Genomic DNA, 9217 nt, shown 5'->3' with positions numbered 1-9217 from the left:
CTCTTACACAATTTTTGTTCATAAAATAACATATTTTTATATAAAAAATAACTTATATTAAAACATAATCACACCTAAACTTGTTTTAGTAGTATTCTACATGTTTTACTAGTTTTTAAAAATTGTTCAATCTCTTTTCTATTATATACATGCAAGAACTTAATTTATTGATAATTAATTTTAAAATAGTTATCTCGACAACCTAAAATTTCCAATGACAACCCTAAAATTATTTATTTTATATCCTAAAATAATATGTTGTGCACCTATTATTGGACACTTTGAAATTGGTCTTTCTCTATTTCTAACCCTATCACAGATGTCTGTATTATCTTATCACACACGAAAAATTTGTTTGACACTAGTTAGGGTTTGCTCGATCGACTTCCCACCTGGACTCATCGTTTAGACATGGCCTTTGTTTATAAGGGGAAATTGTTGCTGAGATCTTATCCTGTGATGGGTTATAGAGAGCGGGGCAGAAGTAGAGGAGGCCATGGATCATGCTCATCGTTGCATTGAAGAAATCAATTCTGCCTTTCCTAGCCACTTCCTCGCTCTAGGTTGGTTGAGATCTTTATATTTTATTCAACAGTATAGCCTTTGAAGGGTTTGCCTTTAGGCTTATTGGCTATCAAAGATTATTTAATATTTGGGGTTATTTTATATTTGCTTATATGAATCTTTGGTCTTTTAACCAGACGGAAATGTTTCCTTCAGAAGGCAGCGTCATTTCCTTTAGAAGGTACTCCCATGTTTGCAAAGCTCAAGTGTATGAAATTGCAATGCATTTTTGTGTTTCAATTTTGTTTTATCATTATCCCTAAAATTAGAGAACGTTAGTAAATATAGAACCCTTTGATTCCAATTCGATCGATTGTGAATCAATTGAAGCTGTTGGGATTTTCTACCGCTCTCAACCATGAATCATATGATTTCCATTCCCATTCCATAGCCGAGTTCACCCAATTCCGAAGATGTCCAAAGCTAACCAACACTAATGCTTAAATTAGGATAGAGAGCCTTCGGGTCATTACCGAGAGCCCAACATCGATCGGAGATCAATCACAGGGTTCATCCTCAAGGATGGGTGTAGTAAGCTAGCTAATGCTAAGGGATGAGCAGAAAGGATGGGTCAAAATGAGGGACGAATGTTGGGTCTAAGAATCATCGAATTCCCCCTTGCTCTTTTTTTCCACTGGATGGGACAAATCGACCACAAAAATATTTTAATTCACCTTGTTTAGTAATGGAGGATGTCGTAGCAGCTACAATATAATATATTTTGCAAGCGCTTTCTCATCTACTCCCTGAAGGGCATCCCTTCTTGTTGAAGCCTTGGGATTTTATTTGTTATACTGCGAAATCAGATCCGCTGCTAAAATTGACGAATGTATGGTTGCGGCCTTCTAAAATCAGATTTGTATTCAAACTATCGACATATTCTATTAAAATTGCAATTCCAAGTGATTACCATATTAATATTCTGAAAATCACAGATAGTTGGAGTTGGAGATTGTAGAAGCTTCTAGGTATCTTATATAGATTGAATGTTAATATTTGTTGAGTCTGTCAATTCATCATAGATAGATATTGAACCTTATATAGCTTATAATTTTATAAGTCTTCACACATGGTTTACTATATCTGGGAATAGATAATATCAGATTTAAGGATTGCGTTGTGGATAATTGGAAGCTGTGTAATTTGTTGGGTTTAGGATTAGGTGTAATACTTTGTCCTGATAGCTACAACCTAGTTGTTTTCATACTTTGTAATACTTGTATACTAACTTCCTAGCTATTTTGAAGGCATGTCCAAGCTTTAGTTGAGCTCAATCAAACAGAAAGCATGTACCAGGGACATTTTTGGTACTTATTAGTTCTATTTTTAAAGGTGTGTATCCACACCAAATCTTTCAAGGAATGTTGTTTTCTCCACAATATGATAGTATGAAAGTCCACATCCAAATTTATGAAAATGATTATTTCTTCTAATTTTTGTTTGTTTGGTGTTTGAGTGTTCTTTGTATGTGTAGATGAAATGAACGAAAGATGCATAAAAGGAGGACAAACTCAATATTGATTTCAGGTGGGGTTAATTTATACCTCACTAAGAAAATGATCCATAATTTATTTTTCTATTTTTGAATTCATATTTTGTTCTTATTTTTTCCATGTGTGTATATGTATATATGCATGTTCATACACATCTCTATATGCCTATACACATCTCTATATGCCTATGCCTATGCTCATATGCATATACATGCATCTTTGTAAATATGTTTGTGGGTATATGTACATTTGCATGTTCATACATATGGATGGATATGCATGTGTGTAAATATGCATGTATATATATGCACATACATACATATGTGTGTGTGTGTGTGTGCACACACAACCTTCAATTATATGTTGTAGGATAGATGAATAATAAATGCTACCATAGAACAAATAGATTGGTTGATGTGATTTATATATAACAACAAATTCTGCATGCATATAGTTTCATATACGCATACACATCTGAAATTTGTATGCATATAGTTGCATATACACATCTCTATATGCCTATGCACTCATATGCATATACATGCATTTGTGTAAATATGTTTGTGGGTATATGTACATATGGATGGATATGCATGTATATATATGTACATACATACACACACACACACACACACACACACACACACACACACACACACACACACACACACACACACACACACACACACACACACACACATATGTGTATGTATTTATATATATATATATATGTACGCACATAGAGGTACATGTGTTTGTATGTATGGATATGCATGCATGTATGTAAATATATGTTTGTGAGTACTTATACATACATATGGATGCATATGTGTGTATATGTATGCACATGCATATTGTTTGTTAAGTACTACAAAGATATAAATTTGGACTAGAAAAACACTGAGTTACATATCAGATTGGATCAACTCATAATTTGGTCTCAAGTTACATCACAATTCTACAGATGATATGAACAAAATACATGGTGATGAATCATGTACCCACCTTCCAAAAAAACAAATTCCAAGGACCTTCAACTACACTAATAGATTCGTATATCGGATTGGATCAATTCATAATATGCTATCAAATTACATCATAATTCCAAGGATGGTATGAACAAAATACATGGTATGATGAATCATGTGCCCACCTTCCAAAAAAAAATCAAGGACCTAGGACCTTTGACTACATTATTAGATTAGCTTTCATGTGAACTTCAAGGACCCAATTTCAAAAAAACCAAATTTCAAGGAACTTTGACTACCCTATTAGATTATCTTTCATGTGAACTTTGACTACACCATCCTTGGGGGAAGCATGGAGCAATGACCATCATTAGCCATAGTTGCAATGTTAGAACTTGATCCTCCTTTTTCTTGCTCCTTCGAAGGTGTTATGGGAATCTGCAATTGGCTCATAGAAACCTGATTGTTAATTGGATAGTTGGAAACTGATGAATATGCAGAGGTGTAAATGTTAATCATGTCTCTGAGAATTGAATTTTCTGAAATAAGATTTAAGGGGTTGCTCAAATGCCTCTGTCTTTCCAGCTCCTTCCTTGCCTTTTCGAATTCCTTCATTCTTTTCACCTCTCTTTTTTTCTCTTTCTCTAGCCTTTGAATTATTCTTAGTTGTTCTTTCTTTTGCTTCTTCAATGCATTTTGTACCTTTTTTTGTTCCTTCATCTCTCTCAATAGCTCTAGCAACCTTTCTCTCATCAGCCTGTTCCTTTTTTCTTGCCTTCAAATCTGCAATCTCTTTCTTTTTGGATTCTTGATCCATGTAAATTTACATGTACTCATCTCCTAAGAGTATTTGAGATTGTCTACTCAACCTAATTGTGCCACCACTCTCATGAGAATATTTCTCATTCACCCTTGCATTTGGTAACCTAATAAAATATGATAGTGATTGCATTCGATTTTCTTGTGGTTGTTTTCATCAACCATGATATCATTTTCTCTTGATAAATTATCTTCATCTTCTACACCATACTCTGCAGTTATTGCATAGTAATGAATTAATCTATTTGGAAGAGGTGGTGGAGGAGATGGCATTGACAATCATATATCTTCAATATCAAAGTCTAGGTTGACACAAAGGTTTCTAGCACCTTCCATGATGTAATTTGGTATGCTTACCTAAGTAGGAAGACTTAATTCTGATTTATCTGGCACAATGTGGTGTGAATCATGTTATCCCTGCCCCTGCCCCTACCCCTATTCACTAGAGGCATAATCATGTTCAACAGAGGAAGAATCATGTTGTCCCTATTCAGCAATGGCAGTATCATGTTGTCCCTATTCAATAGTGGCAGTATCATGTTGTCCCTGTTCAACAGTGGTAGTATCATGTCGTCCTTGTTCAACAGTGGCAACATATAGTTGCATTTCAATTGCAACATTTTCTCTTTTAAAAATATTCTACACTTTCATGAATATTCGACTCACTCACTCTTGCAAATCTCAGAATACTTTCAATTGCAATTGTTTCATCTTCCTCCTCAACATCAACATTAAATGCTCTACTAGGATTCATGTCATTCATAAGTGTTGTGGGGTTCAATAGCCAAATACCAGTTCTTTTAAATCCTGCCTTAATATTTTTTGCAGTGAGGGCCTTTTTAAATGCTAAGTTGCACAACCTGGCTAGTTCAAATCTATTGATTTCTAATCTATGATGCTTTGTCATCCATTCTAATCTCTCACTTTTAAAATAGTTCTTAAAGGGAGAAAACACACTTACATCCAAAGGTTGGAGCTTATGGCTTGTGTGAGTTGGAAATGTAACAAGATCAATTCCTAAAACTCTTTCCTCTTGGATCGTAGGAAGTGCCACGTGGTTCCCATGGCCATCAAAGATGAGCAAATGCCTATTATTAGGTGAAACTCCACCAAGTACAAATCTTGCAAGGTGATGTAACCAATTGAGGAACAACTCCTTGGTCATCCATGCATGAGGTTGGGTTGTCATACAAGCCCTTGGTTCACAACCTGCAATATAATTTTTCAACTGCCTTTGACCTTTGAAGAGGTAGAATCCAGGAATGCTTTGACCTGCTGCATTAACACAACATAATATGGTGATCCATTCTCTACTTTTGGACATTATATATGGCACACTCCTTGAACCCTTTTTGGCTATTACCCTCATTCCATAATTTCTCCCAGCTTGAACACCAGTCTCATCACAGTTCCAAATTTGGTGTGGGCCATATTGTTTTTCTTTGTAATTTGTGCCAAGTTTTCATAAAATGTTGCTAATATTGATGGCCTAAGCATGGTAGCTCTATCTTTGTCTATACCTTCTGTTGCTCTTAGTGGCAACTCAGGATGCCTTTTTTTAAACCCTTTCCACCATGACTTTCTAGGAAAACCATTCTTAAAAGGGTTTGCCCTAGTTTCACAAATGTGGGCAACATATGTTTTCAGTTGGTTTATCTCAAGACCATATCCCAACTCTGCCATGTCTTGACACCATTGCATAATATTTGTTTCCTCTTCAAAAGATAGTATAGTCGGTGGACCTCTCTTTGTTGTGGTTGTGAGACCTTGTAACCAATATGACAAAATTGTAAAAGGAATTCCCCATTTATTGGCAGCAGCTCGGATATAATACTCATTATCTTAAACATCTTTGATTGTGCCTTCCATGTCAGATTTTTTCCACTCTTTGCTTAGTGGTGCATTCTTAAAGGTTATAGAATCTCCAACTTGCACGTTTGGTGCATTCTTATACATTTTAGAACCTGTAAATGGCACATCTAGAATGCCAATTTGATCTGATGCATTCTTAGACGTAGTAGAGCTTGTAACTTGCACATCTAGAATCTCAGGCTGATCTGATATCTCAGGATGATCGGATATTGGTATTTCAAGATGATCTGATATCTCAGTTGGATCTGTAGTTATGCTTTCATTTTCAAGATTACAATGAAGCATAACCCCTCTTTTATGCTTTTCCAAAGATCTTGTTCTCTAAACTCTATTCTTCTTATAAATTTTCATGGTGAAATACATGTAGTATGCATGAAGTTTGTATCCATGTTAAAAATACTAGTTTCTATTTAGAAAAACTAGATATGCATAAATAAAACACGCATGCTAGTTAATAGAATAGAATGCATGAACATAGAGTACCAGAATAGAATAATCTATATTTATTGCAAAATATAATAACAGAGTAACAAAGCTAACTAAATCACAAACAGTCACAAAAACTATAAGATACTCGACCTGTACATTTGTTTATGAGTATTATATATTAACATATGTATGTGCATACATATGGATGCATATACATATATCCATGCATCACAAAAGTTATAAGATATTCATAAAATAGAAAATGGAAATGGAATAAATTAACCGAAGAATAAGATACTCGACCTGTACATATGTTTATGAGTATTATATATTAACATATGTATGTACATACATATGAATGCATATGCATATATCCATGCATCACAAAAGTTATAAGATATTCATAAAACAGAAAATGGAAATGGAATAAATTAATTGAAGAAATAACATCTTCATTATCTAGTCCTATTTGCATTGATAAACAATTATATTCACCAAGACAATTTAATCTTAACTTTAGCTCAATCTGAACCAACGTATTTATTATCTAGTCCTATTTGTACTGATACACATATATTCAGTTAGAGAATTTAATCTCTTAACTTTCACTTAAGTGTTAACATAATATATAACGTGTTCTCTAACTTTTATCTCTCTTTCTTAATTGTATATACCTACATTTATATTTTATTTGTTCAGGCATTCTTACTGAATCGAATCATCAACTTTTGTTCGCTAATATAATACAATAACAAAACATAATATCAAAATAGAATAGAATAACAAAACATAATATCAATAACAAAACATACAATCAAAATTGAATAGAATAACATAACATAACATAATATCAATAACAAAACATACAATCAAAACATAATAGAATAACAAAAGATAATATTAGACTAGAATAATCAAGTAAAACTTAGCACCTGATATGACAAGTATGGCTGAAGATAGGAGTTGTAGATTGAAACTACTCTCCTGATATGTAATGGTTGATTCTGAATAACTTACATAGAATTGGAAGCGGTGTAAATAGATACGGTGGAAAAAAAATACTTTCATCTTGTGTTTTATAGCTTTTGAAGAATGCTATTTCTAAACTTCATGATCCGTGGACATCGTGTTTTACTGGTTGGATTTTGTTAGCCATGGATTTTTATTCGGTGGATTGTGTTGCCATGGATCAAATGTTTTGAATTTTGATGTGTGCTCTTATGGGTATTCTGTGTACTTATCTTCATGATCCGTGGACATGGTTTTTTATTGGTTGGATTTTGTTAGCCATGGATTTTTATTCGGTGGATTGTGTTGCCATGGATCGAATGTTTTGAATTTTGATGTGTGCTCTTATGGGTATTTTGTGTACTTAATTTTATTCCTTTTTATTAAGATTTTGCATTCACTTTGTTTGAGATTGTGGAGAGTCTTAAAAGCTATCTATTTTTACAGGTGCAATGGTGGATGTCAGGTCAAATAAATCACATAAATGCACCAGGAGGCAGTTCGGATTAAAAAGTTGAATGAGTCTGTTGGTATTGGATTTGACAAATGCTCTGGTTGTTGTACATTGCTGGACAATTTTAACAAATAATATTTGTATTAGATTTGACAAGTTGTCTATAAGTTTGACAACACTCCAGAAGTTGTACCTTTTTTGGTGGATCTTGGAAAAAGAAATTCTATTAGATTAGACAAGTATCCAATCTTGGAAAAAGAAATTCTATTAGATTAGACAAGTATCCAATCTTGGAAAAAGAAATTCTATTAGACACTAAATTTGAACTTTATGAAAATAAATATTTCTTAACTTGCAAAAGTTGTAATATTTGTATGTTACATATTAAATATTAAATTGGGACATTTTGAATCTAATTTGTCCATATTGGATCACATTTTTATAAGTTTTATTTTTAAATGTGATATGCAATGTATTTATATAATTTTCTAAAAGTCTTAATTATTTAAGGAAGATTCATTATTTTAAAATTATCACACTTATTGTAGATAACTATGTTATATTAATTACAATAAAATATATCACATAACATTTAATCATGCATGTAAAAATGATTGTTTTTCTTGAGGATTACTAGTTCTAAAGTGTGTAATTATTGATCCCATATATCACATATTTGATATTTTTTTGATTAACATGTAGAGTCAATATTTACAAGATATAATATTTTTTTTCTCTAATATTAATATTAATAGTGACAATAGCTATAACGATTATTAGACCCCATACAACTACTGATCCCTCTCCCCTAAAAAACTCTTAAAAGATAAAAAATTATAATTCAAATCTACCATAGCAAACCTATATAACTTAAAACAAATCTAGTACATAGCCAATGTGGGCATTGGCTATGGGGGCAAAAATTTGCACCACCCCCATCCAAGTGCTTCGTGTCCTTTACTGCACCCTTTACTGCATCTGTCAGAAGCTGCAGTGTGTTCGTCCTGTCGTGACTGCAAATTTTTGCCCCCCTAGCCAGTGGGACGCATCTATTCTGGCTCCAAAAAGGCAGTACGAAGGGACTAACATGCGTGTTAGTCGCGCGTTTTACACCGTCAATTTTACATTTAACGGTCACGATTGACTAACCTATCACTAACACGCTGTACAAAAGATCTGTTTTGAAACCGGAATAGCTGCAGCCTAGCCAGTGCCGCCAATGTGAGTAGAAAAAAGTAGCTCTGCATCAGACTAGGTACGCTTCCCCTTTAATCACCAGTGAGTTCTCTTTTGCAGGTGGTCTCTGACATTAGCGCTGACATGTCCAATCGCAGAAGAAAAACATGTTTGTCTTCCAAAGCATTCCACGGGTTTCTCACGTCCACATTGGCCCCAAATGCCACTGTAAAAGGGTTCAGTTGGGGCCACAGAAATGCAGCCTACCAAACAACCACTAGAAAAGACATAATTTTTGCACATTCTAGAGCAAGGGCATTCCAGAGGACTAAAAGTTTCGTTGCATCAGGAATTATGGAGAATCTTTGAAATATGTAAGTTTTTACGCATTTGGCTTATCAACAGCACTGGAAAACATGTCAATTTTTTACTCA

General features: G+C 33.8%; 1 long non-coding RNA gene across 3 annotated transcripts; it reads left to right on the top strand.

The window, feature by feature from the left end:
* Positions 1–337: 337 nt before the first annotated feature.
* LOC131044258 (uncharacterized) lies at positions 338–8023 on the top strand. Of its 3 annotated transcripts, none has more exons than XR_009371866.1 (5): positions 338–563; positions 702–745; positions 1812–1896; positions 2039–2091; positions 7601–8023. It is a non-coding gene; the product is annotated as an uncharacterized LOC131044258 (long non-coding RNA). The 3 variants fall into 3 exon arrangements; XR_009371867.1 differs by having other exon boundaries at positions 2021–2091; XR_009371865.1 differs by having other exon boundaries at positions 1812–2091.
* The last annotated feature ends 1194 nt before the right edge of the window (positions 8024–9217 follow it).

This window comes from Cryptomeria japonica, chromosome 3 (genome assembly GCF_030272615.1).
Source record: "Cryptomeria japonica chromosome 3, Sugi_1.0, whole genome shotgun sequence".
In the NCBI taxonomy this organism is placed as follows: domain Eukaryota; kingdom Viridiplantae; phylum Streptophyta; class Pinopsida; order Cupressales; family Cupressaceae; genus Cryptomeria; species Cryptomeria japonica.
Note: the sequence above shows the minus strand (reverse complement) of the source record. Positions and strands in the feature narration are given on the sequence as shown.